Consider the following 21,349-nt stretch of genomic DNA (forward strand, 5'->3'; position numbering starts at 1 on the left):
GATTGGAGTGACAAGAAATACCCCTTTCATGCTTTAACATCACTGTTAGTACTCCAAGAAAAACTTGCACCTTGTTAATAAGGTATAATTTCTAAGCCAAAACTACTCCTGAGGACCATCTTGGACCTTGAAAACTATTTTTGTATGTTTGCAATATCAAATTCTTTTGTAATAAAAGCAAAGAAATCTGGAGAGACACAGCAGATCAGACAGCATCTGTGCGGAGAAATAATTAATATTTCAATACGAGACAATTTTTGATTCCAAATCTGACCTTGCTTTGGGATCAGATTCAAACTAATGTCGAGAAAAGTTGAAAACCATGTCACAAAGATACTTGAAATTCTAGACTTGACTCTTTGAGATCAGTAGTGAGCAGCATTGTTTTGCTGCTGGTCATCAAGTTCTGGGTAGTATATTGTTTCAGGATATGCCCTAAGAGTAAAAGTTCAATTTCTGTTGTGCAAAATCTTAATCAGTAATTAATGTCTCACTGCCTCTCTCCTTCTGTTTCCTCCTTTAAAATGCTTTTTAAAACTTACCTTTTTGACCAGGCTTTTGGTCCTCAGACCTAGTGGCATGGTGTTAGATTGTTCTCTAACACTACTGTAACGTGTTTTGGTATATTTTATTAAGTTAAAAGTTTATTTTTCTACAGTTACCTCTAAAATTGAAAATTGCCTCTGTCTATTGTATGTAGGTCACCAAACACAAGTATAACAAATTCAGAATATTTTCAATATAGCATAGGGAGGGAATCATTATTCAAGATGAGCTTTTCTATCAGGATGATTAATAAAAGCCCAACAGTTCTGACATTTGAAGTACTTTTCATGTGGTGGGCTAATCATATAGTTGGGCAGCATTGTAATGTAACATTTGAAGTAAAATGTTTTGCCTTGATAAGTATTGCTTGATATATTTATGGGCAGTAATGTAGTAAGTCTTGATTGATACAGCTAAAATGAATTTATCACGTGATAAACATTTGAAATTGCACTATCAATTCACCAACTCAACCCATTTTACTCAAATGCAAGTGGCTTTCAAAATACACAAAACTATTCTTTAATTAGATTGGAGTTCTTTGACAAAGTTAAATAAAATTCATTCAAGACTTTTCAAAACATGAATAATGTCCTGTGCCCAAAAGTTCCCACTTAATTTTTGAAATCTCATTGAAGGTGTGAAAACAGCTGTAATTTACAGAAACACTCAGTGGTAATCAACGAACCCGGAGGCACAGCCAGTTTCATAGGTGGACATAATCTTTTCAGTCTGGCACAGAAGAATGTGCAATGTTGATTTATGTTCTTTCTTGCATAAGTTACAATGATTTTGGGGGAATCACGCCAAATAAGGCAGTGAAATTGAGTGGAAATGTTTGACTATGATGTAGCACTAATCACAGCGGGTTAAAAATCTATTCATTTTATTTACATGCTTTTATATTTTGGATTTTGCTTCTGTATTTTTGTGCAGAAAAGATAGAAACTACCAGGATTCTGAAAGAACTACTTGCTCAGTCTCAAAAAAGGTTTGGTGCAACTGTGTACCAGGAGTTTGAATGTTCCTGAATGTTAAGTAAATAGTACCAGCGAGGATTAGAACATTTATGACAAAGCATCATAAGGCTTACTGAGATCAAAGATGAGAAAGATCCAAATAGTGTTAGGAAGAAATAGTGTTGGACAGTGACAGTTAATCAGATTGTTAGACAGTTGAGAGACATCCACTGTAACTGTTGCACCAATTTTCCTGCCTTTGATACTTCAGTTACTTTAATTATTCATTCCTATTTTCAATGAATTTTAATGAAGTTACTTGTGATGCTGAGCTGGCCAAAATATTAATTAAGATTTTAATTTTCTGGTTCCTTTTCATTTTTGAAGTAAGTAGTCTGTAATGGCACACATGAAATTCTTTATAAGGAAATAAACATCTTTATTTCCCAGTAAGAGAATAATGTCTAATATGACACATTAATATTACACATCCTTTATGAAACAGTATTTATCGCTTCATTGGCAAAAATTATACCTCTAGACCATTCTTTAATACAATACAAGAAGGAACATTTTTCTGTAAAAGGGTACACTTCAATTCCTCACTTATTTGTAATGCTTATCTAGTTCTGAGTTTTAGTAAGAATGTAATTGTGTGAAATCATTCAGCTTTAGCTGTAATTATGATGTTATATCTAGTGTTTGATCTTTTAGAATACTCTTTTGTGAACAAAGTTTGACCTTTAAACAGGAATCTTGAGCAATTTTTTTTCTTTCTTGTTAAGTTTGTGGCTGCAAGAGATCATATTGATGAGTTAATTTCCAATATTAGAGGTTTGCATGTTTTAGTGATGTGATGTAAACTTAATTAAGGTATGTTGCCTTAAAAGCATTGCCACTTGTGGCTTTAAAGTGTTTGTTGTCTTTATTGTGTTTTATCAAGCTCAGCCAGCTGTCCTGTTCTCTGAAGCAATTTTGGTCGAAAGTGAAGTAATTTTAATGGAATTACATGAGTAAGATTTTTCTTGTGAAAGAATGCAACGATATTGGTTCATTCATCTTAAATACTTAAATATTGATTATAAAATTATACTGTTGGTGTATTTATTTAAAGCAACAGTTTATTGTCATTTGTTGCAAGTGAAAGCTCAGCACATATAATACCTTAATGGTGCCTCTTCAGCATTTTGAACCTATGTAAATCTTAAGCATTTAACAAACACAGATAGCAATAATGAATCACAACTGGAAAAGGTTTGCTAAGATTGTGCGATTTGAGAATGTTTTCATGCTCATGAATTCAGAAACATACAACTTGTCGAAGAATTGCTGTATGTAGGTTAATATTGGATCTTGACATAATCATTGGTTGATGTGGGTTTTGTGGATTATTTGTAAAATGTCATTAAGGCAACACTTTTTATTTCAGGTTTGTAGGTTAGGAGTATCAGGATGATGACTTCACCAATGTAAATATTAATGTTTGAAATTCTGTGATTAATAATACATCATTTTTTTGCAGTAATATTGCAGAAATACTTTTTAATTGTCAGCTTATTATTTACCAGATGTTGTTAAGTGGAGTTGAATAGCAGTGTGATCACACCAATGATATCAGGTAACTGGTTGCGTGGATAGGATTGTAGTTTCACCACCCCAAGACAGACTGATGCAGCGTGAAAATCAAGAATGCTCTTTCAGTGTGAAACATTGGCTGATGTTTGACAGCAGTATGTGGTGTGAAAGAATTTATACTGAGACTTGGCTGAGCCGGGTCCATTGGAATGAGTGATGAATTCACATACTGCCATTTTGTACCATAGGCCATTTTAACTTAGCCGTTATGAAATGAACGCTCACCAGTTGTATAAAGGGGCTGTCAGGATTAATAGTTCTCCAGGAGACCATTTCTATGTTTTGTTTGTGGAAATTGTTAATTGAGTGGTCAGAGGGATTTTAAATCCCAACCAACAGCAAAAACAAATTAAACATTTAATGCAGTTGGAAATGGTGTACATGCTATAGTGTTAGTTTCACTTCTGAGAAAGCTCTTCATTAACCACTTGGAAAAGAATAAAAGCAGCACAACAGATACTGGTAAACCTTCTTTGCATTAATGTTATATTTGGCAAAGTTTATATGTCTTGAAGGTGTTTAACCATTATGTTGTTAGAGCTATACATTTGAATATAAAGTATGCTCCATCATTGTAATACTTTGTAAAATAGAAGCAGTACACTTTCAATTCCAGTGATGAAGTATATTAATACTTTATTCATATTAAATTATGCTTTTCAGTCAGGTTGGATGTCAACTGTAACTGATGGGCAGCACTGGAAAAAAATTAACAAACTAATCAAAATTTTTTGCATAAACTCTCTCTATTTCCGCTACTTAAGAAAATGAATGTGAAATCTGCTGAATAACAATTATATTTTAGATATTTACATTGTATGTTTTGATTTTGCCGTGCCATTATGTTACTATTAAAATACAGCAATATATAAACATATTTTTATTCCCATTGTACCCATAGGAGACATGGTTAATAAGTTTGCTGATGGCATCAAAATAGGTGGTGTGGTTGACCGTGAAGAAGATTTTCTCAGATTACAATGGGACCTTGCTCACATAGGCCATTGGGCCCAGGTGTGGCAGATAGAGTTTAATTTAGATAGATGTGAGATGTTGAATTTTGGTAAAACAAACCAGGGCAGACTTACACAGTTAATGGTAGGGCCTTGAAGAGTGTTGCCGAACAAAGAGACCTTGGGGTGCGGGTGCATAGTTCCTTGAAAATAAAGTCGTCTCAGGTAGACAGGGTGCTGAAGAACGTGTTTGGCACACTTGTCTTCATTGGTCAGAACGTTGACTATACGGGTTGGGCTATCATGTTGCAGCTGTACAAGATATTGTTGAGGAGTTTGGAGTACTGTGTACAATTCTGATTGCCCTCCTGTCGGAAGGATGTTGTTAAACATGAGAAGGTGCAGAAAAGATTTGCAAGGGTGTTGCTAGGACTGAAGGTTTTGAGTTATGGGAGAGGCTGAATTGGCTGGGACTTTTTTCCTCTTGGATCATAGGAGGCTGAGGAGTCACTTTATAGAGCTTTATAAAATCATGAGGGACATAGGGTGAATAGCTCAGGCTTTTTTTTCCTGTGGTGGGTAAGTCCAAACCTAGAGTGCTTATGTTTAACATGAGAGGGGAACGATTTAAAAAGGACCTAAGGAGTAGCTTTTTCACACAGAGGGTGGTGCATGTGTAGAATGAGCTGCCAGAAGTCGTGGTGGAGGCTGGTACAATTTAAAAAGCACCTGGATAGGTAAATGAATAGGAAGAGTTTCAAGAGATTTGAGCTAAATGCTGGCAAATGGGACTAGGTTGGATTGGGATGTCTGCTTGGTGCGGACGAGTTGGACCAGAGCGTCTGTGAGCATGACTCTAGTTCCCACCATTTGTCTGATCAAGCTTTTGATTATCTCGCCGAAGATCTCTTTTTTTGGCTTAATTCCTATTTTCCTTTCTGTTTGTAACTTTGAAGGGGCTTGGGCCATTTTTCTACACTTACATTGTATTCAGTTTAAATAACTTTTGTTTTTGATTCCAGCAGATGTTATTACCAGACAAGTCTGATCCCAATAAGAAGCCTTATTTGATAGATCATATATTTTATTTGATTTGTTTGTGAAAAAGTTGTCTCTTGCTAAACCATAAGCAGGCAATGCTGCTGATTTTGCTTTAACAAGAAAACACAAACTTATGACAAAAGGAATGAAGGTAAAATAGTGTAATCCAAACTATCTGACTGTTTTGAGCTGAAAATGTGTTGCTGGAAAAGCACAGCAGGTCAGGCAGCATCCAAGGAGCAGGAGATTCAACATTTCGAGCATAAGCTGAAGGAGGGCTTATGCCCGAAACATCTAATCTCCTGCTCCTTGGATGCTGCCTGACCTGCTGCGCTTTTCCAGCAACACATTTTCAGCTCTGATCTCCAGCATCTGCAGACCTCACTTTCTCCTCCTATCTGACTGTATTACAAATTCAAAGATAGTAAACACTCCTTTATGAATTGAAGAAAAGGTGCTTTTACACAATGCCCAAAACATCCCTGAAACAGTTCTCAAAACAGTTCTGGTATAGCAACCAAAGGAACACTTCTGTAATACACCAGTGTCATGTATCTGATGCCTCAGAAGGAAGTCACTTGGGGCTTCAGTTTTTGAATTAGAACAGTGGCAAGATCTTTATGGAGATATACACTTGAGCTTCACTGCACTTAGCTTCTGAAACCAATACTAACTCTTCACTCTAACGATCTAACTCAAGTGTATTCTTCTCTTAGGAGGACTGGTCTCTCCAGCCATCTCTGCCAGTGTCATTCAAAGGATAAAACATGATCCAAAATTAAAAGTGAAACTAAAAGGTTTTGTCACTCAGCGAAAAATGTCTCCTACTAGCTTTAAAAAAAAATAGGTTCCAGAAAACACTAACAAACCTTTTAGGCTCAATCATTTCCCAGAAGGGATGGCAAACAATATGAAATTTAAAAAGTCCATTAATGTAACAAACCATTCACTCTGTAGCCAGATCTCAAAGACCTTTTTGAAAATAAATTACCAGGGTTCCAGAAATACTTAGAAATTAATCATAAACTTCAGATGCACAAAAAGATCCACCAGTTACAAACTCAAGCCCAGAAATCCAAGTCTACAGTAACTAATGCGAAAAATCACATAGATAAAACCCATAGTTTCATCACATTTTTAAAAACTTCACTCATGGGATGTGGGCATCACTGGCTTGGCCAGCCTTTATTGCCCAAACCTAATTGCCGAGAGGGCAGTTAAGAGTCAGGTGTAGGCCAGAGCAGATAAGGATGGCAGTTTCCTTCCCTGAAGGATTTTAGTGAATGAGGTGGGTTTTTCTGACAATCAACAAAAATGTCATGGTCATCATTCAACTCTTAATTCCAGATTTTTTATTGACTTCAAATTCTACCATTCTGCTGTGGTTTGATTTGAATGCAGGTCCTGAGAACATTACTTGGGTCTTCAGGCTAATAACCTATCAATAATACCACTGGGCCATTGTCTCCCCAAAACACAGTGGTGCGGAAATTCACCTGGGTTCATTTTCAGGCTTTAGGCTGACCGGAAGTTGGGTCCAGGGTCTCATAAAATACGTTATCATAATTTACCAGTGCCTGTCACGTGTTCACAATTAACAATCTTAAAATAATATTAAATTGCTTGCTTAGCCAGCAATAGACTGAAGGTAGAGAAGATTGCAATGAAGATTGGGTGGCATGGTGACACAGTGGTTAGCGCTGCTGCCTCACAGCACCAAAGACCCGGGTTAAATACCTGCCTCGGGACTGACTGTATGGAGTTTGCACATTCCCCCTGTGTCTGCGTGGGTTTCCTCAGAGTGCTCTGGTTTCCTCCCACAGTCCAAAAATATGCAGGTTAGGTGAATTGGCCATGCTAAATTGCCCGTAGTGTGGGTGGGTTGCGCTTCGGTGGGTCGGTGTGGACTTGCTGGGCCGAAGGGACTGTTTCCATACTGTAAGTAAAATCTAATCTTAAAAAAAAGTAATCTTATCTAATCGTGGAATAGAGGTAATGCTTATAAACATTATTTTCAAAAGACTTCTTTTAAGCTGCTGAAGAACTTTATAGAGTTTTAGCATAACTTCTCTATTTTTATGTTCAGCACCTCTATGTATAAAGATAGATGTAGAATATCGGTTTACAAAAAGAGTATCCTGTTTACTTTGCTAATTGCTTTCTCGATCTATCTGTTCCCGTTAAAGGATTTGTACACCTGAACCTAAAGTCTCTCTGTCCCTGTACACTCTTTGAAAGTGTGCCAACACCATTAAGTCTGTGTTGCCTCTCCCTATCCCTTCTACCAATATGCATTACTTCTCACTTATCAGTATTAAATTCTCAATGTATCACTTCAGCAAGGATAGTTAGGGTTGAACTATAAGTGCTGCCCACATCTTGAGAATGAATTTAAAAAAAAATCACCTGCCACTTGTCTGCACCTGCTGCCAGTTTATCTGTGTCCTGTTTCAGCTGATTTATATTGTACTCATTGTTTGCTAAATCCCCAGATTTGGTCTCACATGAAAATATTGAAGTTTTACTTTGTTTTCCAAATTGCATGCTAGAAGCAGTAGTCCTACCACTGATATGCGAAGAACTCTACTGGCTCCTATCCTCATGTAAAAAAAAAACTGCATTTGCCATGACCTACCATTCTGAGTCCTTGAGCCAGCTGACACAGACCTTTCTATTCAGTGAGCCTCAATGTTGTTAACCAGCCTTTTATATTTCAAATGTTTTCTTATAATCCATATAGACAGTAACCATTCTTTCTCCTCTTCAGCCTTCTCAGGCACTTTACCAGAATATTGAATAGATTAGTTAAGCAAGACCTATTATAATTTTACAGTTCCATTGGTTCGGCAGAAGTCATACCAGACTTCAAACTAAATGTTTTTGTCATTCAACGAAGGGTGTCTTCCACTAGCTTTTTAAAAAAAATTAGATTTCAGAACACACTAATAAACCTTTTTAGGCTCAATCATTTACCACATAGGGTGGCAAACAGTATGAAATAAACAAAAACCCATTTATGTACCAAAACCATTCACTCTATAACCAGACCTCCAAAACCTTTTTGAAAAGAAATTGCAATCCTATTTTCCTCTCTGAAGATGCTGTTAGACTTGCACAGTTTTTCCGGCATTTTCTGTTTTTATTACAAATCCATGCTGGATGTCTTTAATTATTTCAAGCCCTTTATTGTTTACTTTGTTTCTAAAACCATATATATCGCTGATGTTAAATGGGCTACATTTGAGAAATGTACTGTTCAAATATTACCTCAAACAATATCTGGATAATTAAAATGACCAAATATCATTATTTAAATATTGCTAAAAGGGAATGATACATTGAAACCCTTTGTTGTACTCTTATCACAACTAGGATGCAATAAAAACAGATTTGAAAAAGAATCATCATTTTATACAGCATAAGAAGATGGTGCTAGCAATGTTTAATATCACTAATCAATAGTTTTTGCACTTCTCTGTAATGTCCTGGCATATTTACTCATTTATCTGAGGTATTCAAAGGCTTTTGTGCGCATCAAGATTCAAGGCCATGGTACTGCATGGAGTGTTAGCCTTTATTATCAGAGGATTTGGGGTTCAGGACTAGTGATATCTTGCTTCAATTGTCCAGGGACGTAGAGAACTTTATGCAGTTTTGGCCTCCTTGTCTCAGACAAGGTATTATTGTCATAGGGGCAGTGTAACAAAACTTCACCAGACCTTTCCCAGATTATAAGACTGTCCTATAAAGAGAGATTAAGCATACTGGGTCGATATTCTTTAGACTTCCAAAGAATGAGAGGTGACCTCATTGAAACTAACAAAATGCTTGAAGGGATAGACAGGGTAGATGCAGGTAAGATGGTTCAAATTTCAAATAAGGAGGTGAGGTGAAATTATTTTATTCAGGTGTTTGTGAACCTTTGGAACTCTTTCCTAGAGAGGCGTTGGGAAGCTAAGTCTTTTAGTATGTTTAAGATAAAGATGGATGGATTTCTGATTTTCAGTGGTATACTGGATTATAGGGATGGGGTAGTGTCTCCTCATTACTCTGGTTGTGCTTAATGAGTACTTTTTCTGAGCTGCGCTAATTTTGGATTGTGAAAAGCAAAATGCATTGTACAACAGCAAAATGACTGGCATATTATTGGCTACATCTGTGTCTCAAAATATAAATATCCAGGGTCCTTTGGACATTTAAAATATGTGTATACTGGAATAAAGGTTGCACCACTCTCGTTCTATGATAGAAATCTGCCTTTTGCTGAGGATGAGCAGTTGCAATGCTTGGCAGTGAAGAACTTGATATCTGTGAATGAGTTTGAAAAGCCATTCATCTCCCTGTAATCAAGAAAGATTGTGGCAGTAGATGGAATTCCAGAAGTAATATGGTAAAGTGGAGGCCAGGATCATCTTGCACTTCTTCAAAGAGGAAGGGGTACCCTTAAAAAAAGGGTTACTGAATTGTGAAAAAAACACATTTCCCATGTCCATAGGTAATTTATTTTTTGGATGTTTCAGGCAAGGAATTGGAACAGCTCCTTCTTAAAATATTTCAAGTACCTGCTGAATGTATTTGTGAGAGAGTCAATGTGGCTTCTGTACTGATGGATCAACACGCACGATTTTTGTATTCACGTAACTATGTGCTCAGAATGCAGTGAATACATTCTCTGTTTTGGATGCATTGCACTAGAGAACCCATATGCTACAACATTGATGCTGTGACTTTATTTTTCCCGGATGGAATATATCAAATTGAGGTAGTTATATAAAAAAAGAGTAAAACCTATTCCTCTAAAAAAAATCTGAAATTGCGCTTTTGCACCATCTTGCTTTACAACGTACCATGTGAAATCATTTCAAATCAGAGCAGTTGAACAGATTTCCTTGTCTGAATTTAAGAGGTAATATCTCATCCTAGTGCTGTACCAGATTCTATTTCAGTTCAAGATATTATCTGTAAATTTAATGCTTTATCCAGTTATCCCTTGAGTGAGTGAATGGCATCTCGTGTGATTTACTCAGGAATAGAAAATCACTCAATATGCTTGTTTGGTACATTAATAGGGTATTGAGATAAATTTATATGGTCACTAAAAGATTGCATACATGATTCAGATTTGATTTACCATTGGTACATAGTCATTTTTTCTTATGTTCTATGCTTCATGTTCTTAAGATGCTTCTGTGTCTCCAAAACAGAACTGCTTGAAGTTAAAAGCTTTTTATGTTTTGACTTTTCATTTGTTCCTTCAGTATTGCTGATCATGAATTTATCACTGAATACTTAGAAAACAATCATTAAGCCTGTTTTCTTATTTTAAAGCAGAGGTCTACTTCCAGGGTGTAGGTTTGCTCACTGAGCTGTAGGTTTGATATCCAGATGTTTCATTACCTGGCTAGGTAACATCATCAGTGGCCACCTCCAAGTGAAGCGAAGCTGTTGTCTCCTGCTTTCTATTTATATCGTTCTCCTGAATGGGGTTCCTGGAGTTTGTGGTGATGTCATTTCCTGTTCATTTTCTGAGGGGTTGATAGATGGCATCTAGATCAATGTGTTTGTTTATGGCATTGTGGTTGGAGTGCCAGGCCTCTAGGAATTCTCTGGCATGTCTTTGCTTAGTCTGTCCCAGGATAGATGTGTTGTCCCTGTCGAAATGGTGTTTTTTTTTTCCATCTGTGTGTAGGGCTGCGAGGGAGAGAGGGTCATGTCTTTTTGTCAGGCAGCATCCAAGGAACAGGAAATTCGATGTTTCGGGCATAAGCCCTTCATCAGGCTTATGCCCGAAACGTCAAATTTCCTGTTCCTTGGATGCTGCCTGACCTGCTGCGCTTTAACCAGCAACACATTTTCAGCTCTGATCTCCAGCATCTGCAGACCTCACTTTTTACTCATGTCTTTTTGTGGCTAGCTGGTGTTCGTGTATCCTGGTGGCTAACTTTCTTCCTGTTTGTCCTTCATAGTGTTTGTGGCAGTCCTTGCATGGAATTTTGTAAATGACGTTGGTTTTGTCCATGGGTTGTACTGGGTCTTTTAAGTTTGTTAGTTTTTGTTTGAGAGAGTTGGTGGGTTTGTGTGCTACTAGGATTCGAAGGGGTCTTAGTAGTCTGGCTGTCATTTCTGAAACTTCTTTGATGTATGGTAAGGTGGTTAGGGTTTCTGGCTGTGTTTGGTCTGCTTGTCGTGGTTTGTTCTTGAGTAATCTGCGCACTGTATTTTTTGAGTATCCGTTCTTCTTGAATATGTTGTATAGGTGGTACTCCTCTGTTTTCCGAAGTTCGTCTGTGCTGCAGTGTGTGGTGGCTCTTTGGAATAGTGTTCTAATGCAGCTTCGTTTGTGTGTGTTGGGATGGTTGCTGGTGTAGTTAAGTATTTGGTCAGTGTTTGTCGGTTTTCTGTATACGCAGGTTTGTAGTTCTCCGTTGTCCTTTCTTTCGACTGTGACGTCCAGGAATGTGAGTTTGTTGTCGGTTTCTTCCTGCTTGGTGAATTTTATGCCTGTGAGGGTGTTGTTGATGATATTAAATGTCTCTTCTATCTTATTTCGTTTTGTGATGACAAAGGTGTCATCCACATAGTGGACCCAGATTACCATACGTGGATAAACGTGAAATTTTATACTTTGTAGGATTACTTTATTTATTAATTATGAATGTTGTTATCTCTGCCATGAAATTCTGACTACAGTCATAAAATGTAAACTGCTGTGGCTCATCAATTTTGGTTTGATTTTTACATTGATTTCAGTATGCTAAAGAATGCAGCTAGTATCATTCAAAAATTCTTTAAACTGGTGTTTCATTTGAAATTTCTTGGATATGACTTTGCAGAATTTTAACCTTAGACTTGCACAGTTATTTAATGGTCTTATTAAATCTATTCTCTTCGGTTGTTCCATTGATCTTACCCTGCTTTCATCATGTGGGATTGCTGGGATTGCCATTATACATTTTAATACACATCATTGAGATTTTAACAATGATCTACAACCTGTTAACTATTGATTTTTTACAATAATGGGATAATCTAATATCGTAAACTGATTTTCCACAAAATGTTGTTAGGTTTATGTGATGTTCATTTGAAAGTACATTTTTAGTCCTTTTATTGATTGCTCATGACAGAGGCAAATATCTTTGATTAGTCGCAATCAGCCTTTTTCCTCTCGTTTGATTTCTGCTATTAGTGTTCACAACTTGAACAGCAAGTCAGAGAGAAGTCAGATTGAAGAATTTTAAAAGAATACACTTTCATAAATTGACAGAAAACCTTTTGTTCCTTGCTGAATGGCTACACTGATGTAAAGCTATTCACAAACCCATGACAAAATATTGTTAAATTAAGTTGAAAGTTAAAACTTTATAAATATAGAAATCAAACCTTTTATTTCACAACATCTTTGGCTAACCTATCATCGATACCAGTGTTTTCTATTCACAGAATTTGGAGGTCAGCTTTTGCTCACAAGAATCAGTAGCAACAGCGATCCCTTTCTGCTGCCTTTTCCTGATCTGATTTTTCCTACTATTGTGGTAAAGAAGAATGGATCCTTTACTTTGTCTTCCACTTTCGATGTGTTAGGGAATATCAATGAAAACAGAAATCTGTCACAGTTTGGAATGAATGGAGTGAAAAGGGAGAGATGTCTTGTCTGAATTAATGGCATATAGGTTAATTGAAATTATTGTGAAAAGAGGAGAAACAGATAGCTTTGTCATGGTGAGGGAAGGATACTTTAATGGTTGATCCAGTTTTGCAATGAACAACGCTCAAAGTCAACAACATACTTACCCTCCGTGTATGTGGCTGCTGTTATTTTTGGGGCAGCAAGTTGGGTGACATGTCACTGACCTGCTCTTGAGAGGTGGGCTGCTTCACTTCACACTTTAATCATGCTCCTACAGGGCACTTTGGGCTCTGAGTTAAATTTCACAGCTGTGAGCTTTGTTTCCCAGGCTTGAAACCAGTAGCTAAACAGAGACTGGAGCAATTAGCTGCAGACACCTTGTGCTTCCTTTTAGAACTTGATTTAGCCCAATAGTAACAGGAGTTCCTTGTCCAAGTCCTCCTCCAAATCTTTTGGTAATTTACTTATTGCCATGGTTGGCTTACCCATCTCCCACAGAACCTGCAATCCCAAGACTTCCTCTCTGTCAGGTGGTCCCAAGCCAAGGCGGGAAAATGTGGAAGGTGTGAATGCGGGTAGTATGATGCTATAATCAGGTCAGCCATGATCTTATTGAATGGCAGAACAGGCTTGAAGGAGTGAAGGGCGTCGTCCTACTCCTTATTCATATGTCCCGGTCCAAGTCTGCAATCCAGAGCCTTCTGTCCCACGGTAATGAGGAAGGGTCACTGGACCCTAATGTTAGCTTTGATTTCTCTCCACAGATGCTGTCAGCCCTGCTGAGCTGTTGCAGTAATTTCTGTTTTTGTTTTTCCCTCTGTCTCAGGGTTGTTGGAAACTCCCTCAAATCCACCACCAGAGCTTTATGCACCATGGCCATTCTCTCCTTCCTGACTACCCTACAGATTCTGTAAGATCTTTCTCTTCCTCATGATCATCAGTATTTTTCCTCACTTCATTCACTTTCCCTTCCTGCCTTTCTGAATCCACCCTCCTGTTGAAAAACCTCTCTGTTTGGGACTGTTTTCAGGGAACAACTCTAAACGATAGCTTGTCTGCACCCTCCCATTAAATATTGGGAAACTCAACTGATAATGAATTGCAGTAATTTGCTCACAGTTGATGTTAATATGCTACTCTTTGGTTAACTGTATTCTCACTTTGCCCCTCCCCCTTAAATCATGAAGTGAAATTTGTCTTTCTTTAGAAAGCTTTAGAATTTTAATACCTTTGGATGGAAATATAATATGATTTAAAAAAAGATTGTTTTCAGTTTTCTTTCTTTAAACTGATATTAAATTTACCACATTTCTCCTCCTAGTTTAGATACCAAGTATTGTTAATATTTTGTTGTCTTTTAGTTCCAAAGTAAGGTAATCACAAGTTAATCTGACTTGTATTACCTTACAAGTTTGACTTGGTTAAATTCAAAGCCTTGATCTGTGACCCTCTCTTCCTCTCTTTCAAATCCAATATCAAATTATTACTAACAATATCATTTTGCAGCTTTGAGGTGTCACGTTTGCTTCAAACTGTGTATTGGTGGCCTCAAGTATTTGTTAACGAATTTGTGTCCATTGTTCTGACAGCAACATTCAGATCTTCTTTTGGATTTCAAAACTGCATGTAATGTCTCTCCAGTCAGCTGGCAAACTGAAGTTTCAGATGCATAGTAGCAACACTATTGAGATTATATTCGATTAACAAATGACCACTTTTTAACTGATATATATGGTTAACCTGCTTATTTGGATTTTCATTATGCTTTTGATAAGGTCCCCCACAGGGGAGTTTATTCTCAAAATTAAGGCACATGATGTAGTAGGTAATGTACTGGCATAAATTAGGCATTCGCTTACAGAGAGTTGGAATAAAGGATCCATCTCGCAATGGTAGAATGTGGGGTACTACAAGGGTCAAAACTTGGGCTCCAACAGTTCAAAATATATATCAGTTATTTGGACATGGGGACCAATACTTTCAAAACTAAGCTGGATTGATAAATATGAGGAAGGTATTTTCAGGAGGATTTGGGACAGGATTGGAGATTGGGCATGAATGTGGCGGGTGAAACGTAATGTGAAAAATATGGGAAGAGTATTTCTTAAGTGATGAGAGTTTGGAAAGTGTCGATATGCAAAGGTACTTAAGTGCCCTTGTCAACATGAAGGTTAACCTGCAGTGCATCAGGTTATTAGGAAAGCTAATGGAATATTCACCTTTATTGCGAGTGGATTTGAGTACAAGAGTAATGAAGTCTTGCTACAATTGTATAGGAGCTTGGTTAGACAGCACATGGAGTATTGTATCAATTTTGGTTTCCTTATCTCAGGAAAGATATTATTGTCACAAAGGGAGTGCAAAAAGATTCACCAGATTTATTCCTGGGGTCGTGAATGGTCCTGCAAAGAGATAGAGAATGGGTAAACTGGGCCTGTATTCTCTAGAGTTTCAAAGAATGAGAGGTGATCTCATTGAAATACAAAATGCTTCAAAGGATAAACAGGGTGGATGCAGGTAAGATGCTTCCCTGTAGTAGTGGAGTCTGGAACAAGTGGCACAATTTTAAAATAAAGCAGATGCCACTTAAAGTTGAGATGAGGCTAAAATTTTCTTTTTACTCAGAGGGTCATGAATGTTTGGAATTCCGTATTCCAGAGGGCTGTGGAAACTCAGTCATGATTGTTTTAAATGGGGGAGTAGGCTCAACAGACAAAATGGCATACTCCTTTTCTTGTGTTCTTGTTTAAAGCACAGACCTACGCTGAGCTATTAATATTTAAGAATTTTTTTTGTTTAAGGAATAGTTGTTTGTGGAATAAACAATCTTCAATGTTTTCTTTTCTTGTTGGGGATGGTATTAGGAGTCTCAAAAGACTTCAAATATTGACTGCTATTTTCCACAGATGCAGCCTGGTCTGTTACATACTTACAGCTTTTCTTTTGTTCTTATGTTCCTATTTACAGTATCGATAGTGTTTTTTCTAGAGCATGTTTGTGACTACCTGATCATAAGACATGCTATTAAATTGTTTGTAATTACATTACATGATTGAAAAGAATGACCCGCTAAATTAGAAAGAAATCTATTAATCAGAATGAAGGAGTGAGGCTTCACCTGATGAAATTTTGTAAATGTATCAACAAAGAGCAATACAATTAATGGATAAGTCAGCTCTGCATGTCGAACAAGTGTTTGCTTTTAATTAGTTGATCTTTTGTATATAATCAGTGACATTGACACTATAAGACGTTAAAGAATGTCTTTGAAGTGTGGTTAAACATTGTTATAAAGGGATGCAAAGAGCATGCAATTTAAAATGTGATTTATGAATGCTTTAATATCATTTAGTTTAGAGTTTGGATTTTGAACTTGTGCTATCTAGCTTTTGGTCCTTGTGTGTGAGTGGATTTAATGATTACCTTGACAGTATTTCTGGAGCCATGGTATTATGAAATCAGTACGAGAGAGAAAGTTCCTGGAGTGCTCGTGCAAATTTGTTTGCATTGAGAGAGTTTTACAAGTGGACATATCAAACACTGAAGACATTTGGCTGCTTCTAGCTAGAAGAAGCGTTTTTTTCCTTTTTTGCTTAGGCGGAACACCCACAGTTTGGAATCCTTTTGGTTTCAATTCACGGATGTCCTGATTGAAGTTGGATGTGTGAAACTTGGAGCAACAAGTTAGTTCAAAAAGTAAGAAAGAGATTACCTCAGTGCAAGGATTTGAATGTTTCAAATCGGCAGTGTTTGGTTCAAACCCTGAACTAGTTATTTGAAGTTTAGAAAATCTAAGGTCAGTTTTTGAATACTGAAGAAAGAGCAAACTGGGAATTGAAAAAACAGGTAAGTTAAACCTGTGGAGGTGATGGTGGAGGGAAGTTTCTCTGGTATTTGAGTGCTGTGAAGGTTACTTATTGGGATATTTGAAATATTGATTTTGCTGAGTTGTGTTTTGAAACTTTAAAGAGTGTTTATATAGCTTAGCTTTTTCTATTTTATCTCTTTGTGTTGTAAGTATCTGCTTTATTGTTAAAACTAACTCTGCAGCACTGCATGTTTATGTTTTAGTGAAAGACCACCATGCTAAATTAAAAAAAACCAAATATGATCTGTTAATCCAGATTTTAGTGTAGGATCTGACTTAGATTAGATTACTTACAGTGTGGAAACAGGCCCTTCGGCCCAACAAGTCCACACCGACCCGCCGAAGCGCAACCCACCCATACCCTTACATTTACCCCTTACCTAACACTACGGGCAATCTAGCATGGCCAATTCACCTGACCCGCACATCTTTGGACTGTGGGAGGAAACCGGAGCACCCGGAGGAAACCCACGCAGACACGGGGAGAATGTGCAAACTCCACACAGTCAGTCGCCTGAGTCGGGAATTGAACCCGGGTCTCTGGTGCTGTGAGGCAGCAGTGCTAACCAAGACTTCTCCAGTAATGACATCAACTGCGATTATCGAAATTAGGAGCTCATCTGGGATTTGAATTCATGGGATTTAAGAGGGATCTTATCTTTATTTTTTAAGATAGCCTTGAATATTAAGAGTTTACTAGAGTGCAAGATATAATATTTGAAATATTTAACTAAAGCTTAACCTAGAGAGCTAGCAGGTAAATTGAAGGTAGAAGTGAAAGCAGGATCTCATCAGGAGGATACGGTTCAAGTGAGTATTTAGAGTTGGAAGATAGGAAATCTAAAATTGGGTATTACAACTGGAATGCAGGAGAAAAAAAGAGTGAACTTAGAAAGTGAAACGAAAAGACTTGTTAAAGGAAATTGAGAAAACAGAAAAACAGGGAGGTGAAATTTAAAAAAAACTTAAAAGAATGATGAACTTAAAAAACATCAATGTCACTCATGTTGCTTGCCCAAAATGCTGTCTGTAATGAAACAGTGCTCATGAAAATAAGAGATTTGATACTGTTGTTTTAAATTGCAAATTTACGTTGAGTTACCTCATTTGCATTTAAAAAGGATGGCTGTTAGAATTATGTATTTGTATAACTGCTATAGGTTTTAATATTAAGTTTGTGACAGTAGACATTATCTTAAATGATCAGAATCCTTCAAAATTATTAGCTGGACGTAGAAGCACAATCACAGTTACCAAATCTTTAATTAAATTGAATTTAATTTAGCACCTAAACTTGAGGAATTTTGACTCAATGCCTGATTAATAATTTTAGGGGAAGAAGTCTTATCTGTCACAGTGGTCACAGTTGTAGGTACAGTATAAATTAACTCTAAATATCAGTGTAATTTTCCAAAAGACTTTTGTAGCTTACTGGACTTGCATGTCGTTGGTTCTGATGAACCACTGAGAAACAAATACCTCTGCTCAATCCTTGAATTGCTTAATCTCCACCATGGCAGCATCTGTAAGTGCTGCAGTATCTTCACTTCAATTTAGGAAGCAAGTTCAAATGTCAGCCATGATTCCTGTCCTTAATTGACAGACCGTAATTCTAACTTGGAAGTCTGCATGTGAGGAGGGAGGTACATTTACAATGCACTTGCCATTATTCACCTTCAAAGTTGTACATAAATGGGTATATGAATAGGAAAGCTTTCGAGAGATATGAGCCAAGTGCTGGAAAATGGGACTAGATTAAGTTAGGATATCTTGTCGGCATGGATGAGTTCGACCAGAGAGTCTGTTTCCATGCTATGATGTTATATAGAACTGTTGCCCACCGTGAATTTATCGCTTTAGGAGCGAAGAAAGGTGGGGGTGAATTGTCCATTAACAAGATTTCCTGATGCAATTTAGTCATTATATATTCACCATCTCCTTAAAAGTTTGAAAACCACTATTCAGCTCACCACCATGTTCTCAAGGGCAACTATGGACTGACAATAAATGCTGGCCAGCCAGCAACACCATTGTCCCATGAGTGAATATAAAATTTACATATGTGTACTTCAGTAGCAGTGTAAAGAGAAAGAGTCATTATTTTTGCTTGAAAATGTGATAAATAACAACCCTACGTAACATGGCTCAGGGATGGACAAGACTGGCAGCTTAATGTTCCAGGATACAAATGTTATAGAAACGGGGGCGGGGGGGAGGCAAGAGAGGAGGGGAAGTGGTGTTTTTGATAAGGGATAGCATTGCAGCTGTACTTAGGGAGGATATTCCTGGGAATACATCCAGGGAAGTTATTTGGGTGGATTGGAGAAATACGTAAGGGGTGATCACCTTATTGGGATTGTATTATAGAGCCCCTAATAGTCAGAGGGAAATTAAGAAACAAACTTATCAGGAGATCTCAGTTATCTGTAAGAATAATAGGGTGGCTATGGTAGGGGATTTTAACTTTCCAAACATAGACTGGGACTACCACAGTGTGAAGGGTCTAGATGGAGAGGAATTTGTTAAGTTTGTACAAAGAAAAATTCTGATTCAGTATGTGGATGTTCCTATGAGAGTAGGTGCAAAACTTGACCTACTCTTGGGAAATAAGGCAGGGGGCAGGTGACTGAGGTGTCAGTGGGGGAGCACTTTGGGGCTAGCCACCATAACTATTAGTTTTAAAATAGTGATAGAAAAGGAGAGACTTAGAAAAGGATCTAAAAGTTGAAGTTCTAAATTGGAGGAAGGCTAATTTTGACAGTATTAGGCAAGAACTTTCAAAAGCTGATTGGGGTAGATGTTTGCAGGTAAAGGGACAGCTGGAAAGTAGGAAACCTTCAAAAATGAGATAATGAGAGTCCAGAGACAGTGTATTCCTGTTAGGGTGAAAGGAAAGGCTGGTAGGTGTAGGCAATGCTGGATGATGAGAGAAATTGAGGGTTTGGTTAAGAAAAAGAAGGAAGCATATGTCAGGTACAGACAGAAGAGATCAAGAGAATCCTGAGAAGAGTATAAAGACACTAGGAGTATACTTAAGAGATAAATTAGGAGGGCAAAAATGGGCCATGAGTTAACTTTGGCAAATTGGGATAAGGAGAATCCAAAGAGTTTTTATAAATACATGAAGGACAAAAGGGTAACTAAGGAGAGAATAGGACCCCTCAAAGATCAACAAGGTGGCTTTTGTATGGAGCTGCAGGAGAAGCAGTATTTTGCATCAGTGTTTACTGTGGAGAAGGACATTGAAGGTATAGAATGTGGGAAAATAGATGGTGACTTCTTGAAAAATGTCCATATTACAGAAGAGGAGGTGCTGGATGTATTGAAACACATAAACATGGATAAATCCCCAGGACCTGATCACGTGTACCCTAGAACTTTGTGGGAAGCTAGGGAAGTGATTGCTTGGGCATCTTGCTGAGGTACTTGTATCATCGATAGTCACAGGTGAGGCGCTGGAACATTGGAGGTTGACTAACCTGATGCCACTATTCAAGAAAGGTGGTCAGGACAAGCCAGGAAACAATAGACCAGTGAGCCTGACATTGGTGGTGGGCAAGTTGTTGAATGGAATCCTGAGGGATAGGATGCACATGTATTTAGAAAAGCAAGGACTGATTAGGGATCATCAGCATGGCTATGTGCATGGGAAATTATGTCTCACAAAATTGATTGAGTTTTCTTTGAAGAAGATTGATGAGGACAGAGCGATGGACGTGATCTATATGGACTTCAGTAAGGCGTTCGACAAGGTTCCCCATGGCGACTGATTAGCAAGGTTAGATCTCATGGAATACAGGGGGAACTTGTCATTTGCATACAGAACTGGCTCAAAGGTAGAAGACAGAGGGTGGTGGTGGAGGGTTGTTTTTCAGACTGGAGGCCTGTGACCAGTGGAGTGCAACAAGGATCAGTGCTGGGTCCTCTACTTTTTGTCATTTATTTAAATGTTTTGGATGTGAACCTGGGAAGTATAGTTCGTAAATTTGCAGATGACATCAAAATGGAGGTGTAGTGGACAGCGAAGAAGGTTACCTTAGAGTACAACGGGATCTTAATCAGATGGGCCAATGGACTGAGGGGTGGCAGATGACGTTTAATTTAGATAAATGCGAGGTGCTGCATTTTGGGAAAGCAAATCTTAGCAGGACTTTTACACTTAATGGTAAAGTCCTAGGCAGTATTGCTAAACAAAGAGACCTTGGAGTGCAGGTTCATAGCTCCCTGAAAGTGGAGTCGCAAGTAGATAGAATAGTGCAGAAGGCATTTGGTATGCTTTCCTTTATTGTTCAGAGTATTGATTACAGGAGTTGGGAGGTAATGTTTTGGCTGTACAGGAAATTGGATAGGCCACTGTTGGAATATTGCATGCAATTCTGATCTTCCTTCTATCAGAAGGATGTTGTGAAACTTGAAAGGGCTCAAAAAAGATTTACAAGGATGTTGCCTGGGTTGGACGATTTGAGCTACAGGGAGAGGTTGAATAGGCTACGGCTGTTTTTCCTGGAGCGTCAGAGGCTGAGGGGTGACCTTAGAAAAGTTTATAAAATTATCAGGGACATTGAGTCATAGAGATGTACAGCATGGAAACAGACCCTTCGGTCCAACCCATCCATGCCGACCAGATATCCCAACCCAATCTAGTCCCACCTGCCAGCACCCGGCCCATATCCCTCCAAACCCTTCCTATTCATATACCCATCCAGATGCCTTTTAA

The 21,349-nt window shown here is 37.8% G+C and overlaps 1 protein-coding gene across 2 annotated transcripts in view; it reads left to right on the forward strand.

Annotated features, from left to right (window-relative positions):
• The window catches only part of snx29 (sorting nexin 29), a 508,092-nt gene that overhangs the window by 183,745 nt on the left and 302,998 nt on the right, over positions 1 to 21,349 (forward strand). The gene's annotated exons all lie outside the window — the stretch shown is intronic.

Source organism: Hemiscyllium ocellatum, chromosome 20 (genome assembly GCF_020745735.1).
Source record: "Hemiscyllium ocellatum isolate sHemOce1 chromosome 20, sHemOce1.pat.X.cur, whole genome shotgun sequence".
Lineage (NCBI taxonomy): Eukaryota > Metazoa > Chordata > Chondrichthyes > Orectolobiformes > Hemiscylliidae > Hemiscyllium > Hemiscyllium ocellatum.